At 31.3% G+C, this 22497-nt stretch overlaps 1 long non-coding RNA gene across 1 annotated transcript; it reads right to left on the reverse strand.

The window, feature by feature from the left end:
* LOC115706445 (uncharacterized) lies at positions 1–2943 on the reverse strand. Its single transcript, XR_009685032.1, has 4 exons — positions 1874–2943; positions 1705–1792; positions 1218–1336; positions 1–471 (listed from the first exon to the last, which is right to left on the reverse strand). It is a non-coding gene; the product is annotated as an uncharacterized LOC115706445 (long non-coding RNA).
* Positions 2944–22497: the final 19554 nt, after the last annotated feature.

Here is a 22497-nt window from a genome sequence, read left to right on the forward strand (position 1 = left end):
TTAATGAAAAATAATACAATATCAGATAAACGATATAAACATTTATTAATACACCAAAAAATAAAAATCCAAATCTAACTATTAAAACAAAGAAAAATGCCAAGAAATACTCTCTCGGGTTTGAAGCCATGCAAGAACTAGCATTTGTACATGTTTAATCACTATATATTCAAACAAGTTTTATCTTTATAAAAGCATCACATAATCTGTCTATAAGATTTCAAGCTGAAATTCTTACTTCTTCCATAAGAAGACAATAATAACAAAAATAGAAAAGGAAAGAAAGGCTTGAGAAAGAACCAATATGCCTGGTTTGCCCAATGATCAGAGACCGATTCAACATTAAACTCAATGCTGCGGCACTTAAAATCTTGTACATTTCATACCCAAGACCAGCCTTTGATGCCTTGGCCAATACAAACTCATGTTGGCAGAGCTTCTCTAGAGAAACATTTCGAACTCAATGAGCACCTGAAATTGTAAAAATTCAAGTAACAATTATACTAGTACTCTTAGATGCCAAACGATAGAATATTTGAAAATTTCTAAATCAGATTCTATATTAGCCTTTAAAGATTGAAATTTTATTGGGAAATTGATAACCTGAAAAATATACTAGCATCTAAAGACTATAAAAACAGGCAGCAAATAACCCCATTTATAGCTGAACAAAAAAAGTCCTTTCCTCATCTCAGATATGTTTATATCAAACAAAAATCTCAACAATAACATTTTTAAATATAAATAAACATAATACATTTATTCACACTTGCTAAGATCTAAACAAGGGAAAAAAATAAAAACTTTGAATCATTTCTCAATCTTATTGTTAAAAATTTTATATGTAATAAAACAAGATACTTATTGTTTTTTTTTCTAACACAAAATTTCTTACCAAATTCCACTTAATGCTTGATATGAAATAAAAGAAACTGTTACAATTCTAGTTCTACAATTTCCTCCCTGCTCTTCCATGTTGCAAGAAAGAGAAGAGAGTTCAAATTTAAAATGTAAAATAACTAATGGATTACATATTATATTAAGTTGTGTGCACCCAACCAATTATGAAGAGAAAAGAAAACAAGGGAACCTAATGTGGAAACAGGAACATAACTACCCACTGTCAACAACATCAACCTAGTTAATACTATATCTTCTAATGTTTTCTATTCAACTTTTATTTCTTTCAATGGACCTTTTGGGATTTTACTTAATACCTTGGCGTCAAAAACTGCACATTGCTTCTTAAACTCGACTAATGCCTTCTCACCAAATGAGTCCACATGGTCTTCATACTTCTCGTAGAGCACTCACACCGTGTGCAGCAAGACAAATACTGTTTTTTGAATTACAAAATAGTATCATAGACTGACAAAATTTAAGTAAGAAGATAACAGAAAGTGGTAAGAAAATTCTTACATATGTAGAACAGAGTCATGAAATTGCACCAAGATACTTATTGTTTTTTTTTTTCTAACACGAAATTTCATACCAAATTCCACTTAATTTCAATAAAAGTCTAAAAACAACAACAACAACAACAACAAATTTAAAAAAAAAAATCAAATTCAAATAAATAAATAATAAAACTAAAAGAGGAATCATCCAATAAAGAACTCAAAAACCGGCCATCAATTTCAATGCAGTTTAAATGTTTAGATAATATATTTGTAAGGCAAAAACGACAAGCAGAAAAAAATATACCTTGAGTCGTCGAGCACTACTTTTACTGACGTCTTGTTTGTTTCATCTTGGGATTTTTGTTTCAGGTGCAGGGTAAGGGTCGACGAAACTACAAGCATTTAGTGCTCATGAATTTTAGATTGTCCTAAAAGAATAATTGAACCCACTCAAATAAACTTGACAGAAGTACCTCAGTAGCTATCTTTATTTTTTCTTCATGATTTCCCCTTGAAAGCTTAAAATATTTAGTAGTAACCTGCAATTTTTTCAAACCTTCCATAGTTCTTAAAAAGTAAGGAAATATATATATATATGTATTATTTTATAAGAAATGTTAAACTTTTACTTTTTGTGTGCAGATATTGTTACTCAAAAATTTATGTAAATATATATTACATAGAACGAAATCCCGTATTAAAAATTTCACAATGCATAAGTCTTTTATCCACGTTATGACAATTTGCACATACAAAATCACAGAAGAAATATTAAATATTTACTGGAAAAATGGTCATGCTAGCTAAAATAATCCAGAATAGAATGCTAGAAATCATTTCCAAAGAAATTTGGAAAGGAATCAATGTACTAATAAAGTAATCATATCCAAATCAAAATATTGTCTCAATTTATCCAAGTCAATAGAACAAACAAACATTATTATTATTGTTATTATTATCATCACTCACAATACAACTGCAAGACTACAAGAAATTGAACTTCATTATATTATCATCACTGATAATACACACTCCACACAGTCCACATCTAATCAAACATTAAATTAATCCAAAGCAAGAATTGCTCATCCCTCACCCCTCAATCTAGCTAATAAGTTGCCACAATTTCTCACCTTTTTAAATTTTAAACATTAAATTGATAAAGCACAAATTGTTCTTAGCTATCAATTTGACACAACAATATATTGACAATACCAATACCAAATTTGATCTTTGATCATATAAATAAAAAATTATACCTAACAACAAAACTAGATAAAAAATATCATGCTCGGCAAATCCATCACTCTACCATATCAGTTAAACAAATGATTTCTAACCTAGGAACTCCACGACAGAGATTAGAACTCAAATGATTCAAATAAGCGTGAAAATGAGAATACTTTCTCGATTCAATCCAATATTTTTCAACTAGGTTTTTTAATTTTAAAATATATATATACATATACCTGAATAAAAACAACAATGTTAGAGTAATTTTGTGCGAACTTGACCTGAACAAAAATGACAATGCTAGGGAGAGAGCTTGCCTTTAACGGAGGAGAGAACGAGAGGGGGAGGAGCGAGCGGAGGAGAGTTTTTTCGACTTCAATGGGGTTTGTGGTTTGGAGCAGAGAGAGATAGAAGAGAGCTGCGATTGGGGCGGAGTAAGGTGGTGCGTCAATGGCCAGAGCTTAGAGAAGAGGGCAGAGTGCGATTGGGGCGAGCAGTGGGGTTTGGGGCAAGCTTTGATCACCGTTCATGGGGTTTGGGGTTAGGGTAGAGAAAGAGAAGAGAGTAATGGCTTTGGTTCAAAATGGGGAAGACTCACGAATTGGGGATAAATTTATAATTTTTTTTAAAAATAGAAAGTTCATTTTTAGTGTCAGAGATATCACCGACACAAATTCATTATTATTTGCGACGGTGACCAACCAAAGCAAAAGGATAAAGGTTGACTTTTGCGTCGGTCAACAACTTAGACCAGACGCGTTGACCGACGCAAAATGTCATTTTTGTAGCAGTGAAATGAATCAAAAGGCCCAATGCCAATTGTGTCACAAATTTGGTCACTTGGTCAAGCAATGCTTTTATCGATTTTATAAGTCTTTCACAGGCCTTGAGTCCTTTGCCAACTTTCCTGTCACAGCCAACATTGCTGAGATGCCTACTGCCTTTACCACACCAGAAACGGTTCAAGATGACAATTGGTACCCGGAGTTAGGTGCTTCTCATCATCTTACACCTGATTCATCCAATCTTGGGGCAAGCACTTCATATGCAGGTAATGAACAAGTTCTTGTTGGTAATGGTGCTGGCCTGAATATTGAAAGCGTTGGTAAGTCTATAGCCCATTCTCCTTTCTCTTCTCAACAATTAATTCTCAATAATCTTTTACATGTGCCTTCCATAACAAAAAATTTACTCAGTGTGTCTAAATTTGCTCAAGATAACAATGTTATGTTTGAGTTTCACCCTTTCTTTTATTGTGTCAAGGACCGAGCTAGAAGACTTTGTTGGTTGGGAACCTTGAGAATGGACTGTACAAATTTGACTCAAGTCAGCTGAGTATTCTTTCATCCTCATTTGCCTCTGTCCCTGCATCACAGCCTACACCTTAGTGTCACACTCATCATTTGTCTAGTTTTATTTCTAATTTTTCCTTATGGCATAGCAGGCTTGGCCACACTGCTGCCAAAATTGTAAAAATGGCTATCTCAAAATGTAATATCTCTCTGTCTAATAAAAATGTTTCTGATGTTTGCCAATCTTGTTGTCTTGGAAAATCACATAAGTCACCTTTTTCTAACTCTACTACCACTTATAGTGAACCACTACAGCTTCTCCACTCTGACTTATGGGACCTGCACCCATCAATTCAGTAAATGGCTATAGATATTACATCAGCTTTGTTGATGCTCATTCTAGGTATACCTTGTTATACCTTCTTAGAACTAAAGATGAGGCTTTGCCTACTTTCACCAAGTTCAAAACTCAAGTTGAGTTACAGTTGGAATATAAAATTAAGACACTACAATCAAATTGGGGGGGGGGGTGAGTTTAGAGCCTTTACTAACCTCCTTGAAAGTTTTGGAATTGTTCATAGACTAGCATGTCCTCACACCCATGAACAGAATGGGGTTGTTGAGAGGAAGCATAGGCATGTTGTTGAGACTGGTCTCACTTTTCTTGCACAAGCCAACCTTCCTCTCAAATACTGGGATGAGTCATTTAGGACTGCAGCCTATCTTATTAATTGAATGCCCTCACCTATACTCATGAACACGTCACCTCTGGAGGTGTTGTTCAAAACCGTCCCAGACTATGCTAGTCTCAAGGTGTTTGGGTGCTTGTGCTATCCCAATCTCAGGCCCTACAACAAAAACAAATTGTAGCATAGGTTTGTCCCTTTAATTTCTTGGGTTATAGTATGGAACACAAAGGGTTCAAGTGCCTGTCCAAAGACAACAGGCTCTATATCTCAAGAGATGTTGTCTTTGATGAACACACTTTCCCTTATTCTCCCAAACCTAGCACTTAACCTTCTTCTACTGAACCTTTTCCTCATTCCACTTCTGGTGTTCCTCCTTTGGTTTCCTTTCTAAATGTCAACAATCCCCCAACACCACCAACTGTCATTCCTCTTAACAGTCAAACTGTTCCTGTCTCAGCTGCACACGATCCTGTGTTTATTGAACAATCTCAACCTTCACATGTCTCTATTGAACCTGTGTCAGTCAGGAAAAATGATGTTGTTGCCCCTATGTCTAATATTCTTTCTAGTCTGCACAATACCACTGCAACACTCACTGATGTTCCTGTTACTCTATCTCCCAATGTCAATCCATCCTTGACATCTACCAACAATGCTGTCAATATTATGCCCACTATTACTAACAGTTTATCTGCAGATGCTTCACTTTCATCAACATCCACACATCCTATGACAACTCAACTCAAAGCAGGGATTAGAAAACCAAAGGCCCTGTTAGCCATTTATGAGCCCAAATTTGTTAAATCTGCTCTACAGGAGCCCCACTGGTTTAATGCAATGTCAACAGAGATGGTAGCTTTAAAGAAAAATAAGACTTGGGTGCTTGTTCCATTGCCTGAAAATCAAACTTGTATAGGCTGCAAGTGGGCTATGAGGATAAAACACAATGCTAATGGGTCATTCAACAAGTGTAAAGCAAGATTAGTGGCAAAGGGATTTCATCAATAGGTTGGATTTGATTTTTCAGAAACTTTTACCCCTTTTGTGAAGCCAATAACAATTTGAATTGTTCTTACTGTTGGAAATTATTTTACCAGGATCTTAGATCTACTCACAAGTATGTTGTTTAAACACCCTAAATATGAACTTTCTAAAACGATAAATTAAACACATATAAAGTTAAGAAAACCTTACATTGATGCAGCAGAATTAATGTCTCCTTCCACTCAGATCTCTAACCCTTGATTCCTTTCTGTAGCAGAGTATAATCAAGATCTGAGCCCGAATGTCCTTCTTCTTCAAGTTTGATCCTTCACAATCTTCCAATCTATGATTGAGTTACTGCTTGCTGTGTGTGGGCACTTACTCTTTCACTAGGGTCACGAAATTGATGAAGGAGAAAAGAGAGAGGGATTTCGGCCTAAGTATAGAAAGTGGGGAAGGCTCAGTTTTTTTGAAGAGAGAAACATCTGTCAGAAAGATGATCTGAAAACTTGTATTTTGACTGAGCCATCACTTTCTATTTATAGGCAACTACTAGGTCTAGGTTTAGAATTATTTGGCATTAAAATAATGAAAATATTAATTTGAAAAACTCATCTAAGTGGCCGGCCATATGGTGTTTAGTGGGCCTCACTTGATTTTGCAGTTTTATCAAATTTTATCTCTATTTTCTCAAAAACGCCAATTTTCCAATTCTAACCTTTTAAATGCCAAAACTAATTATTTAATAACTAAAATAGATTATTAAATAATATTGTCATTTAATTTAATTATTAATTAGACATATAAAGTCCATTAATAAATCAATAAACCTAGAGACTCTTTTCTTTACAATTTCACCCCTGCTTAGTGAAAATTCATAAAATTAGACATAGTCTAACTTTAGAATTATAATTGATCAATCACGAATCAATTAATGAGTCTTACAAGCAGAATGTTCTCAACTAGAATGGGGACCATGGATCTATATGCTGAGCTTCCAATAAGTGAACCAAATTTACCAAGTAAATTCCTACTTATTAATTCTTCGTTGAATCCACTCTTAGAACTTAGAATTGCACTCTCAGACTTATGTAGAGCATATTGTATGTTCCACGATATCAATATACTATCTCATTTAACCATTGTTATAATCTTATTGTGATTTAAAGATCCTCTATATAGATGATTTACATCGAGATGGGATTTCTTTACCGTTCTCACCCCTCAATGTATTTTGCCCCTTAAAACACTTAGCTACCTGTAAATGGTGTTTAGTGATCTAATGATTAGTCAGTTAAACAAGAGCTCATCCATTTACTTCTATTTGCTAAGCTCGAAGGGAATCATCACTTGACTTCTATACACCAGTAAAAGCTATAGATTCCATATTTATGTTCAGCACTCCCACTCAATCATACTATCATGTTCTCGAAATATACGTATCAACCTGACCCGAAAGTAGGCTTAACTAATAAATCTAAGAACATGAATAGCACTCCTGAGTTGAGCCTAAGCATATCAGGATTTAGATTCTTTTAATCTTAAGATCAACTACTGATATTGACTTGGAAAGATATGTATAACGGTAAGTTTGTAATATCTTAACTTAGTTGCAATATCGGTCCAGTCCAATGTATACTCCATACATTCGAAACTAGAATACTTTACTAATGTCCTGGAAAGAACATAACACTTACTCCAAGTGTAAGTACACATCATCGCTGATTATCACATTAGTGTAAATCCAATAACACTGATGAAACAGGGACCAAGTCTTTTGATACATATGATCACAATCACATTCCACTGTGTTGACGATACTATAATTGTGAATAAACATATGATCTGGATTTAACTGATTTTGTGTGTATGAATGTAGTAAACATATTTAACATATTAAACCATTAGCATGTAGAATTCATGCATACATCAATCACTTCAAATTTCTTATATTGACAACTAATCAGATTGTAAAGAGTTTTATTTAGGGCATAAAACCCAACAAACTCCCACTTGCACTAATATAAAACAAACTGTGCAAATAGGTCAATCTGATGTCTTGATCTTCAGATCAAGTGTAGTATATTTGAATCCACCCAAACTTCTGGAAACTAGTTCATAAAAACTCTTATGAAACATCCTTTACTATATGCTTTACTCATCAAGGGATACTGAAATCTTTATTGTTTTAAAAGTACATCTGAATTAACAGAAGACATATCTCTCATATTTTAAAATATGTAATTGAGATAATACAGTGTAGACTTTTCTTCAGTGATATAACTTTCTGGTATTTTCGAATAGACCAAGTTATAGTTCTTCTCTGGTAGAGCTTGAATTATTATTCAATAATTCCTCCACCCCCAAAGTAAGCACCATCTCATAGAATTTCGAAGTTAGATGGTGTGATACAAAGATAACTGATACACAGTTCCTTAATATCTGACATATAGATCACTTTCATAAATCCTTCTTGAATATCTTCTAATGTTCCCTATTTGATTACATCTCAGATAGCTCCCACTCAATAGCAGATGTCTGGTTAAATAATACTTTTAACCTCTGATTGTTTAGAGAGTTACCTAGTTGTGACTTTTGTATTAGTCTGAAACTTTAAGTCAAGACTAAGTCATCAACATAGCAGACTAGTATTTGAAGTGAAAAATACATGCCAGAGATTAAGTAATCAAAATTAAGATACCATAAGATTTTATGAGGATTAAGAATTCTTGGTTCAAGTCATTCGAATGGACTGAACTAGAGTTCTTTATCTTATTCTCATAATTCTGATAAGCTATACCTATCCATGTGAATGGTTAGATTTGCTTTTCAGTAGTGTTCTTAAGTACCTATCACAATTATCAACCTAATGAAGATGGGTATAGAACTTTAAAATTCTCCCACTCAATTAAGGTAGTGTGAAACTTTAACAAAGAACTTTCAAAGGTATCAAACTTTTACTTACAACAGTAAAAACGAAATGGAACATACAATCAAGATCAAGAATTTATATTGACAATAGCTGACTCATTATATTACTTCTATGTTTAAACAAGATATGTGTTTCATAGGGAATTGTGGAATATACTCCACCCCTAAGTATATACATATAGGGTACTATGGATAACCTCCACCCCTAAGTATATAGAGATTATAATCCACCCCTAAAGGTTGTAAAGATCATGATTCTCTTAGTGTGATAGAGTTTATGTGGAGTTGAATACTATCCAGAGTTCGTTAGATATAAAAGATCGTTGAACTGCATAGTTTTCTTAACTTTTCTCCACCCCTATCAGATCATAAGATCCTTTTATTAAACAAATTCTTAATAATTGTATGAGAATTAACAATTATTGATAAACATAGAAATAATTTCTAGTGTTTATATAATATAACTCTATGAAGAGTTGTAAATATTATAGAATTTGCATCAATAATAAAAACACTTACACATACAAACATACAAATATAATGTGGTAATAATTGATGAAGATAAAATAAATGAAGCTCAATCTCATAATTTGCAATAGTGAATTTCGAAAATAAAATTTATTAATAATAAAAAATGTATTGCAACAATATGAGAGAAACAGGGATAAATATCCCTAACTAAAATTTGAAATCCAAATTGTCTTTAAACTAAAACAATTAATTCAAAAATTGAAGAGCTTCATCTTCATCTGGACGATTTCACCCTTGGTCCAGCTTTCTGATCCAACTCAATTGAGTTCAAGTAGCTTGGCCTATAAGAAGAAGAAAACAAATAAACAAAGTTAGTCCAGAATCATAAATCCAATTGGATAATAATTCACTAAACTTTTAAAGTTTATTAATGGAAATACCTTGTTTCTTTGCAAGAAGTTTAGGACACTGGGGTTTCCAATGACCTTTCTCATTGCAGTAGAAACACTTTCCTTTAAGTGTAGCAACACTAGAAGGAGCAGCCTTTTTCATGGCTTTTGTTCGCTTCTTGGTGTTCTTCCACTTCTTCTTCGATTTGGGCTTTGAAGCAGAGGCAACATTTGCTTCAGGTTTCATCGTCCCATTACCATTACCAGGATGAGGTTTACTCCCTTTCTTCTTGGGTCCTCCAATCAAATTTTCATAAGTTTGAAGGTCATTGACTAATTCATGAAAGTCAATTTCCTTCTTATTCATGACATAATTTGATGTGTATGGTAGAAATGCTGGAGTCAGGCTATTCAAGATAAGACTAACTTGAGTAGCACTGTCCATTTCAGCACCATGATCCTGGGCTTCTTGGAAATAACTAGACATGAGGAGAACATGGTCACGCACGTTTTGATGAGGTTCCATCCGTGCATTAATGTACTTCTTAGTCGCGTCAAAGCGTGACTGAAGCGATGCCTTACCGAATAGCTCATTTAACTTCGTCATAACTTCAGCAGCCTTCTCAGTTTTAGAAAACCGAGTTTTGAGGGTGTCAACCATGCTAGAAAGCATAAAGTATAGAGCTTTGTCATTTGCTTTACGCAACGCTCATACTTTTCTTTCACGGCTTTGGAAGCATTATCCCTGTGCACTTCGGGTGACGGCTCAGTTAAAACAGACAAGGCACTTTCTCCTATGAGAGCAATATTAATGTTCTCATTCCATTTATTAAAGTTAGATCCATTCAGCTTATTTTCAATCAACAGTGATAACATGGGATTCATTTTGACAAAACAAGATACTACAAAATAATAGAAATCAACAAATAGAAATTAATAATGGTTTAACACAAAATCAATTCAGAAATTATAAGCACATAGCAAGTAGGAATGATATGAGAAAATACTTAAAAATTCAATCCTAAATAATTTCCAAGGTTTTCAACAAACTGATATCAGTGTCCCGTTTAGGCGAGAGTCAAAGCTATCATTTATTGAATAGAGTTGTCAGCTCATCTAAAATGTTAAACATTCTAGCAACCTTTTATTCGATCAAGATCAGAATCCAGCGTTGTCCCGTTTAGGCGAGAGTCAAGGCTATTCTATCTTATGAGCTTCTACCATTGTTTCGCAATTTGCAAGTCAAATATGGTCGCCACCATTAGGGTGATCTATACCATATAAAACACTTACAAACCACTTATCATGCGAGATTAAACGGTGCAAAATTTCTAATGAACGTTCCTCCATTAGGGAGGATTACTCACTAAAACAAACGCGGTGTAAAACCCACAATGGAGATCGAATATCTTAATAATAAAGCTCATTATTTAAAATGTATTTTCTTTATTATTCTAATAAATAAATCTCATTAAATTCTATTTAAGAATTAAAATTCAAAAATAAGAATTTAATATAATATTTATAAAATTATACTTAGATGGTGATTGAAATAAAATTAATTATTTCCATCTTAGTAGTAATCTTAAATATAAATATTAAGGAAATTAATTTAAGTTGAATTAAATAATTAGCAACTTAAAAATTTCCTTTGAGAATATATTTATTGAGTTCGAAAATTTAAAGTATATATTAAAAATATATATATAATTTTCGAAAATAACAATGAAAATAGAAAAGAAATACTTCAAGCAAAAATATCACCTATCTAGATATTCTTTTGACTAGTTAATTCAATTTCTAATATATATATATATATATATATATTGTAAATTCATTTATTTTAAATTAATCAATTAATTGAAAAAATCATTGATTGTAGTTGGTCCAAGAATTAATTAAAATAAATAATTAATTTACAACTCAATCTATTTTTCAAAAAAAAAAAAAATTCGAAAATATTGCATAATTAAAATGCAAATTTCGAAATTGATTAATAAAATAAAAATATATATATATTGAAAATTATTTAAATTTAAGTTGAAAAATTAAATTTCAACCTAAAAATAATTTTCTATTTAATTAAGTGTCATGAAAAATCAATAAATATTTAAGTATCATGATAAAAATCAACTTAGATATTTAGATTTTTCAAGTTAATTAAATGTATTAAATTCAAGAAATAATAATTAAGTGTAGAGAAGGCTTAATTATTAAGTTCTATTTAATACTAGGAAAAATATACTTAATAAAATTGTACCAAAATTAATTATTTAAATAATTAATTTCACAAAGTATAATATTTTCCTATTTAAATATTAGAAATAATAAGTAGTCTAGAAATTACTATCTAGAAAATATCTTATTTGACTAAGTATCTTTTCAAAAAATTTGAAAAATATCTAATTTAAGTTAGATAGAAAAAATCTAAAACTTAAATAATTTCAAATTTAGATTTAATTAAATATCAAAAATTAAGTTGTAACCACTTAATTTGAAGATATCTTTTTAAAGTTAATATTTGAAAAAATATTAACCAAAAAATATCTAAAATATTCCATTTTAAGTTAATATTTGAAAAGATATTAACTTAAAAAATATCTTAAGAATCTTTAATAACTAAGGCCTAGGATTCCTCAACTTGATTTAAAATTTAAATCAAATATTCAAATTTAAGTTAGATAAGAAAAATCAGTTGATACAACTAATTTATAACTTAAATAGGAATATTTAATTAAATAAGCTCCAGAAAGAATCTTAGTTAGTTAAAATTCTATATTTAATTAAATACAAGAAAAATACAAATAGTTTGTCTAGAAATAATATCTAAACTAAAAGTGTTTTTCTTAAAATTAACTTTAAAATATTAAAATGAAAATAAATTTTCATATATTTTAAAAGTTAATTATGTTGCTAATTCAAATTTATTAGGTCAAACTAATATAATTAACCTAGTACAGTTATTCAAATCAGGCAAATGAGCCTTCACAATTGGGGTAGTTCATGTGAGGGGGTGCTGGGTTCAGTATGTCGTACCCACTTCTATGGCTCCCAACTCTCACACAAGGCCAAAAAGAGAGGAATTTAACCTTAAAATGAATAACTGTTATTAATTGAATAGGTCCAATAACTAAATGGACCTAAATAAAATCTATCATGGTGTGACATTTTATTTAGCAACAACCTATATGCATCTATATAATAAAATAAACATATAGGCTCACACATGCACACTTTGGATGGATCCTATCATGTTGCTAGGTCATACACAGATGAAAGAAGATTGTAAAATTTACCTGTTACAAATTATTAACTTGACCAAGGGAGCCATCAGATCATTAGATCTGGCAAAAAGTAACCATGGCTATTTGCAATCAAGTAATAATAGGTTTTGAAAACTTACACACAAGCTAAAACCACATACTCCTGCAACAAGGTTAACTGGATAGTTGGAAGTAGGATTTATTTAATTTTAAATAAACAATTTTGAAAAATAAATAATTAAATAATTAAAAAAAAGTTAATTTAATTTTCGAAAAATAAATAAATATTTATTTCGAAAAATAAAAAATTTAAATTTCGAGATTATTTAAAAAAAAAATATTTAAAATTAAATCTACAATTTTGAAAAATTAGGTTTCAACCACTCTAAATATCATTTCAAAATATGCTAACTACTTTTAAAAATTAAATGTTATTTTAAAAATTAAAATTAAATAAAAATTAGAAAAGATAAATGAAATATCTTTTCAGATTTTAAATTTAATTTAAATGAATAAAATAACAAAATTTAAAAGTTAGCAAAATATCTTACATCTATTTAAAATTACATGATTATAAATATCTTATTTTAAATTTAAATAAGGTCAAAATATCTAAAAAGATTTAATTTTAAAAAAAAAAATATCTTAAAAGATAAGATATAATTAAAAATATCTTAAAAGATAAGATATCTTAAAAATATCTTAAAAGATTTTATAAATATCTTATAAAATCTGACCTTAAATTTAAAAAATAAGATAAGATATAATCAAATTTTAAAAATAAGATAGATTTTTTAAGCAAGAAGATAGATACTAATTCTATTCAAATTCAAATTACACTAATATCTTGAATTAAATTTAAAAAATATTAAATTAATTCAAAATGATAATTAGAATTGAATTAGGAATAGTAATAGTATATATACAAAACCATACAAAAAATCGGAAGTTAATTCCATGAAAAAGCATGAAAAATCGAAGAAAAACGAAAAAATTGTGAACTGTACGGACAGTTCTCGCGATCCTTGAGAAAATATCAAGATGCCCCGATTTTTTCCAAATCTTCAAAAAATCATAACTAATTCAAATAAAATCCAAATTAAGTTCTGTAAAAGGCTAACTTGCTTAATTTTTTCCATACTATCCAATAAAAATAATTCCAGAGATAAAATCGCAATTATTTTTCACGAAAATTTTACAAACATCAATCAATCATCAAATAACACTCAATACAACATGATACCATCCAAAGAACATACAAACAATCGTTTTAAAGTCCAAATTTCATGTAAGTAAATCAATTACCATGGCTCTGAGGCCAGTTGTTGGAAATTATTTTACCGGATCTTAGATCTACTCACAAGTATGTTGTTTAAACACCCTAAATATGAACTTTCTAAAACGATAAATTAAACACATATAAAGTTAAGAAAACCTTACATTGATGCAGCGGAATTAATGTCTCCTTCCACTCAGATCTCTAACCCTTGATTCCTTTCTGTAGCAGAGTATAATCAAGATTTGAGCCCGAATGTCCTTCTTCTTCAAGTTTGATCCTTCACAATCTTCCAATCTATGATTGAGTTACTGCTTGCTGTGTGTGGGCACTTACTCTTTCACTAGGGTCACGAAATTGATGAAGGAGAAAAGAGAGAGGGATTTCGGCCTAATTATAGAAAGTGGGGAAGGCTCAGTTTTTCTGAAGAGAGAAATTTCTGTCAGAAAGATGATCTGAAAACTTGTATTTTGACTGAGCCATCACTTTCTATTTATAGGCAACTACTAGGTCTAGGTTTAGAATTATTTGGCATTAAAATAATGAAAATATTAATTTGAAAAACTCATCTAAGTGGTCGGCCATATGGTGTTTAATGGGCCTCACTTGATTTTGCAGTTTTATCAAATTTTATCTCTATTTTCTCAAAAACGTCAATTTTCCAATTCTAACCTTTTAAATGCCAAAACTAATTATTTAATAACTAAAATAGATTATTAAATAATATTGTCATTTAATTTAATTATTAATTAGACATATAAAGTCCATTAATAAATAAATAAACCTAGAAACTCTTTTCTTAGTGAAAATTCATAAAATTAGACATAGTCTAACTTTAGAATTATAATTGATCAATCACGAATCAATTAATGAGTCTTACAAGCAGAATGTTCTCAACTAGAATGGGGACCATGGATCTATATGCTGAGCTTCCAATAAGAGAACCAAATTTACCAAGTAAATTCCTACTTATTAATTCTTCGTTGAATCCACTCTTAAAACTGAGAATTACACTCTCAGACTTATATAGAGCATATTGTATGTTCCACGATATCAATATACTATCTCATTTAACCATTGTTATAATCTTATTGTGATTTAAAGATCCTCTATATAGATGATTTACATCGAGATGGGATTTCTTTACCGTTCTCACCCCTCAATGTATTTTGCCCCTTAAAACACTTAGCTACCTGTAAATGGTGTTTAGTGATCTAATGATTAGTCAGTTAAACAAGAGCTCATCCATTTACTTCTATTTGCTAAGCTCGAAGGGAATCATCACTTGACTTCTATACACCAGTAGAAGCTATAGATTCCATATTTATGTTCAGCACTCCCACTCAATCATACTATCATGTTCTCGAAATATACGTATCACCCTGACCCGAAAGTAGGCTTAACTAATAAATCTAAGAACATGAATAGCACTCCTGAGTTGAGCCTAAGCATATCAGGATTTAGATTCTTTTAATCTTAAGATCACCTACTGATATTAACTTGGAAAGATATGTATAACGGTAAGTTTGTAATATCTTAACTTAGTTGCAATATCGGTCCAGTCCAGTGTATACTCCATACATTCGAAACTAGTATACTTTACTAATGTCCTGGAAAGAACATAACACTTACTCCAAGTGTAAGTACACATCATCGCTGATTATCACATTAGTGTAAATCCAATAACACTGATGAAACAGGGACCAAGTCTTTTGATACATATGATCACAATCACATTCCACTGTGTTGACGATACTGTAATTGTGAATAAACATATGATCTGGATTTAACTGATTTTGTGTGTATGAATGTAGTAAACATATTTAACATATTAAACCATTAGCATGTAGAATTCATGCATACATCAATCACTTCAAATTTCTTATATTGATAATTAATCAGATTGTAAAGAGTTTTATTTAGGGCATAAAACCCAACACTTACTATAACTATTACCAAAGGTTGGGCTATAAGACAGTTGGATGTGAACAATGTCATCCTTAATGGTTACTTAAAGGAAGACATCTATATGCAACAACTGTTGGGTTTTATGCCCAAAATAAAACTCATTTCAATATAATCAGATTTACTTATTAATAAAGATCAGAAATAGCATTTTATGTTGCATGGTTCACATGATTTATTTCATGATTATATGGATATAATGTATGAATTCCTTTTAAATCCAGAACATATGAGTTTGTTAAAGATTATAGTGTTGTCAGCACAGTGGAATATAATCTTTATTATATGTTCAAAAGTTTATTCCCTGATTTGTCAGAACACTGGATTTAGACTGACATGGTATAATCAGCGATAGGTATTCTTACACCTTGGAAAAGTGTTATGTCCTTTCTAGGACATTGGCAAAGTTTACCAGTATCGGATGTATGGAGTATACATCGGAAGGGACCGATATTGAACTTTGATTAGATATATTAAAACTTACCGTAATATCTATTCAATTCAATATCACCTGTTGATCCTAGATCAAATGATCTCAATCCTGATATGGTTAGGCTCAATCTCAAGAGTGTTATTTGTGTTCTTTGATTTGTTAGTTAAGCCTACTTTTGAGTAAGGGTGATACGAACATTTTGGGAACACGGTAATGCAATTGAGTGGGAGCGCTAACATAAATATGGAATCTATAGCTTCTATCTGGCAAATAGAAGTAAAGGATGATTTCCTTCGAGCTTAACCAACCGAAGATAAATGGTGGAGATCTCATTTCACTTAGGTGAAATATCATTTATACAGGGTTAAGTGTTTTAAGGATAAAATACATTGAAGGTGTAGCGGTAACAGTAGTGCCTTTTCAATGTAGATCATCTATATAGAGGATCATTGATCACATTAGGGTTATAACAATGGATAACTAATGACGTGTCTATATCGTGAAACATATAGAGCGTTCTATATGACTGAGAGTGCAATTCCAAGTTCTAAGTGTGGATTCAATGAGGAATTAATAAGTTACGGAATTTACTTGGTAAATTCAGTTCGACTTATTGGAAGCTCGGTTATATAGACCCATGGTCCCCATACTAGTTGAGACCATACTGCTTGTAAGACTCAGTTAATTGATTTTAATTAATCAATTAAAATTCTAAAAGTTACACTATGTCTACTTTATGAATTTTCACTAAGCAAGGGCGAAATTGTAAAGAAAAGAGATTTTAGGTTTATTTATTGATTAAGAGACTTTATATGTCTAAATTAATAAATATATTAAATGGCAATATTATTTAATAATTATTTCCAAGTTATTAAATAATTAGAATTGGCATTTAAAAGGTTAAATTGGAAAATTGGTATTTTTGAGAAAATGGGAATGGAAAATAACAAAATGGGAAAGTTGTAAAGTGAGGCCCAATACCCTTTGTATGACCGGCCCTATGCATAGGAAATTCCATTTGTAGTTTCCATTATTTTAATTCCATACAATTCTAACCTAAACCTAGAGGGTTTTCTATAAATAGAAAGTGTTGGCTTGAGGAAATTGACACACATCTTTGATCACTTTATTTCTCTCAGAAAAAGCCTCACACGCCTCTCTCTCTTTTCTTCTCTCTAAATTTCGAAATCCTTGTGAGATGAGTAGTGCCCACACACATCAAGTGGTATCTCAATCATAGTATGTAAGACTATGGAATTTCTGCATCAAAGAAGGAGAAAAGAAGATCCAGGTTCAGATCTTGGTGATGCTCTGCTACAGAAAGGAATCAAGGGCTAGAGATCTGAACGGAAGGAGTCATATTATTCCGCTGCACCCACTGTAAGGTTTTCTAACTTTATATGTGTTTATTTTCATTGTTTTAGAATTCATATTAGGTTGTTAATCCAACATACTTGTTAGTAAATCTAGATCCTGGTAAAATAATTTCCAACAACTGGCACCAGAGCCATGGTAATGATTTACTTTCTTGTAATATGAATTAAAACGATAATTTGCATGTTCTGTGTTGATTTGGATGGTTTCATGTTGGTTTATGTGTTAGTTGATGAATGTTGATGTTGTACAGTTTCGTTTTCCATGAAAAATATTTTTTTCAATTTTTGAAAATATTTTATTTGGATTCCTTGTGAAAAATTAAGCAATTTTGTTTTTTACGGAACTTGATTCCGACAAAAATTGAGAAAGATATGAATTTTGGAAAATCGGGATTCAAGGTTGTCAAGGGTGGTGCTCATGCGCACCAGACCCTCGAATCAGCCTCCCCATCCGCGCGCGTACCTTGGTCCATCACCCTACAGCTGACCGAGTTTTCTCGGTCAGGCACCCTGCAGGCGCCGAGCTTCCTCGGCGTGAGCACCCCATCCGTGCGCGTGACAGGCTGCTAGCAGCCTCTCCTGGGCTGCAGATGCAGCCTACTCGGCTGCTTTCCCAAATTGCGAATTTTTGAGGTTTTTTCCCCAAAAATCCAATTTTTTCATGGGATTGTTTCCCAAAATTTATTTTTCCAATTTTAAATATTTCTAAATTGAAATGTTTCCAATTTTAAATATTTTCAATTTGGAATTCTTTCCAATTTTAAATATTTTCTATTTTGGAATGTTTCCAATTTTAAATATTTCCTATTATGGTCAGATTTGAAAATTTGTTAACTTTTTTAATATTTATTTATTATTTAATTATAAGATTAGATATTTTGATATTTAAGATATTTTAAATTAAAAGATAACTTTGTCTTTTTATTTAAAATATTATATTAAAATTATCTTATATGAAAAATTAAATAATTAATAAATTTGAAATTAACATAGATATTTTTATAGATATACTTACCATAATGTTTTCAAATTCAAAAATTTGTTATTTTGTTAAATATTTAATTATTTATAAATTATAAGTATAAAAATGATATTTTTTCTATATATATCATTTTTTCCTTATTAGAAATTTATAAATCATATCTTAAATATTTAAATAACATAGATATTTTTGTAGAGATTTGAATATTGCTTAATTTGAGATATTTTGACATATAATTATGGTAATTATTATTCATTTATTATTTTATTCCTAAAATAATAATTATCTAACCAAATCTATTTTAAAATTGGTTTATTTTATTAAATTATAAGATCTGAAAGTGATATTGAAGATTCTTTCCTTTCAAATCATTGATCTTATTAGATATTTAATTTAATTTGATTCAAATAAAACCTAGATATTTTAAAATTAGTTTCCTTTATTTGGTTAGTTTAAGAATAATAATTTAATTATATTAATATCTTATTTCACATCTGTTACATGGACAATGTTTGTTTATTTATATTGTTTATTCAAAAACTCTTTTTAACAAACCTATTATTTATCTGATCTAAATTGGTATGATTAACTTATTGACAGATCCAATGATCTGATTTTAATCATAGTCCAATTGTCAATAGATCTTATAAATAATTTGTAACAGGTAAATTTTGTACTTCTTTCATCTGTGTAAACCTAGTAACATGATAGGGCCCATCCAAATCATTTGACCTGTGTGAGCCTATATGTTTGCTTTTGGGCTTAGATGCATATAGGAAGCCCATTTAAGTTTTTACTAAGTAAATGGACTAGGTTGCTAAAATAAATTTTGACATAAGGAAATTTATTTAGGTCCAATTAGATTTGGGCTTATTCAATGAATAACAATTATTTATTTTAAGGTTAAATTCCTCTCTTTTGGGCCTTGTGTGAGAGTTGGGGGCCATAGAAGTGGGTACGACATACTGAACCCAGCTCCCCCTCACATGAACTACCCCAATTGTGAAGGCCCATTTGCTTTATTTAAATAATTGTATTAGGTTAATTATATTTTTTTTTGAGAAATGATGAATTTTATTAAACCAAATCATCCATAACCAAAGATGCAACTACCATAGGTAAAGCATCCCCAGACAAAGTACAATCAGCCTCAGAAAGAGAAGATCGCGCCAGAACATGCGCAACCTTATTAGCAGATCGTTTTACAAAATTAAAGGAAACATCCACAACAACCGAACATAGAGCCAAACATTCAGAAATTATATGACCATAAGGCGAGGCCATTTGTTTAGACTGTTGAATATCTCTGATGACTCTTAAGCAATCCGACTCCACTACCACATTTGTCCAAGCATTTGCTTTAATCCAACTCAAAGCTTCCTTGATACCAATAGCTTCAACCTCATGCGGCTTCAAGAGACCCATTTTACTCATCTTTTTTGCTTGTAACACTATTCCACCCGCCGTTCTAGCCACTAGTCCAATACCAAAACGCCTTTCATTAGTGAAAATTGCACCATCAACATTGATTTTTATTGTAGGGAATTGAGGAGGGGTCCAATGCTCCAAGGATGTATCAACCGAGCCATTAATCTCAAGAGAAGGCTGGTTATTTTTTTGGGCATTATACCAATCAATAAAATTCAGCTTTGCTAATGTTACAACATCACTTACCACCGGCTGTTTAGCATTCCAAACCAGTTCATTACGATGCTTCCAAACCGACCAACACACCATTGACGCCTCCAACCGTTCAGCCATGGTCCATCTGACCAGTCCCTCCTCGAACCACGCTGCCCAAGTCATAGCAGCAGTCGCGACGGCAGGAACCCGAACCAAGCTCCAGCACCCTTGAGCAAACGGACACCGCACCAGTACGTGCAATGCCGTTTCTGGTGCTGCATTGCAGAACGGGCAGAGGGTGTTGATGGGCACATGCTTCGTCATGAGTTGAAACCTTGTAGGTAAGCAGTTTGTTGAAGCTCGCCACAAGAAATCTAGTACTTTCGGGGGGAGTTTCAGCTGCCAAAGTTGCTTCCAAAAACCAGAGTTGGCAGCCATATCAATGTTACCTTTGATCTGTTGTTGTAGGCCATAAGCACTCTTGACCGTGAATAATCCATGATCCTCCTTCATCCAATACCAAGTGTCATTGACATAGTGTTGTGAGAGGGGAATTTTGAAGACTAAAGCTTGATCACGCTCGGTTAGCACATCCAAAATCACCTCATCATCCCATTCAATTGCATCGGTTTTCATAAGGGAATTTACATAGTTACCAACAAGAGCTGGATGTCGAGATTCAATAAATGGATTCAACTCATCAGCTAGCCACGGGTCCATCAATATATTGGTTGTAGATCTGTAATATCCAGTTTATATACATATATTGGTATTTAGTATATTAAGTGTGATACAATTATATTGTTATTATTATTATTATTATTATTATTATTATTATTATTATTGTTGTTGTTGTTGTTGTTGTTGTTGTTGTTGTTGTTGTTGTTGTTGTTGTTGTTGTGCGTGTGTAACTAGAAAAGAAAAATATATATATATATTAAATAGTGAGATAAATAAATAGTGAAGCATTAGATTAGTTAGTTTAAAATTTAAAATTTAAATTTAAATCAGCATAATTTTATCTGATTAGTTAGATTTTTATTTTTAAATTTAAACCTATTATACGATATGTTATATACGTATATACTCTAGAACCCTAGCAGCCAGATAGTATTGTATTCCTTTATTCTCACCATCTCTCAATTTCCTTTTTTTTATTCTCTCTATTGAACCAAATCAATTGTTTTAATCTTAAGAGCTTCGGGGTTAGCAATCAACCGATCATCGTTCCGTGTCTTCGAAATCTTCAGGTAAAATTCGTACTTGTTTTTATTTTCGTTTTCAGAGAAATAGGCTTTCATAAAACTATCATATCTCTCTCCCCATAGGTCCGTTTTCAGTGATCTAGGTACCGTTTTAAAGATAATTTAATGATCTATATTTTTTATGAAGAAATTCTTTCCTAATTCTGATTATTTCGATGTCAAAAAATTCATGTTTTATACTGACTGTCGATTTACAGCTTTTTAAAATTTCTTTCCGATATTGCCTTAGTAAAAGTGTGATATCTCTCTCGATATCTATTATTTTACAGCGATTCTTGTACTGTTAGAAAGATAATTCAATAATCCATATTTTCTTTGAAGAAACCTTTCCCTAGTTTGGAGTTCTTACCAGTCAAAAGTTAGGATTTTTACTCGGTTATGGTATTTTGTTTTAAGTTTCGTTTTAGAAAAAGTGTCTTCAGTAAAAATTCAATATCTCTCTCACTTTTGATCCATTTTAAAAGATCTTTATCTCGTTTTAAAGCTTAGAAAAATAGCTACATTTTTTTATGAAGAAAGTATTGTCTAGATCGGGGTGTAACTATTTTTAAAACTTTTATTTTTAGGCTGTATTCAGAAATCGGCATGATCCAGGATTTTAAAGAAACTGTTTTGAGAAAACATGCATAACTCCTAGGTTATAGCTCCGATTTTGGTGATCTTTATACCGTTAGAAAGGTCTTTCAATTAACTAAAAACTTTGTGAACAGTAGAACTTCTAATTCAAACGTTTTATAAGTCAAATTCTAGGCTAAACTTGCTGTACAGTAAGAATAATAAATATATTGAGTTTATCGGTAGACTAAGGGTTTCACTAATTGTTATAGGGCCTAGAAGGTATCGTAGGAGTTAATTACAGCGGAGTTGAGGTAAGGAAAAATAATTATACTTTATACTTGCTTTTTATATGGTTTGAGTATCTAGT

The sequence above is a fragment of the Cannabis sativa genome, chromosome 1 (genome assembly GCF_029168945.1).
Source record: "Cannabis sativa cultivar Pink pepper isolate KNU-18-1 chromosome 1, ASM2916894v1, whole genome shotgun sequence".
In the NCBI taxonomy this organism is placed as follows: domain Eukaryota; kingdom Viridiplantae; phylum Streptophyta; class Magnoliopsida; order Rosales; family Cannabaceae; genus Cannabis; species Cannabis sativa.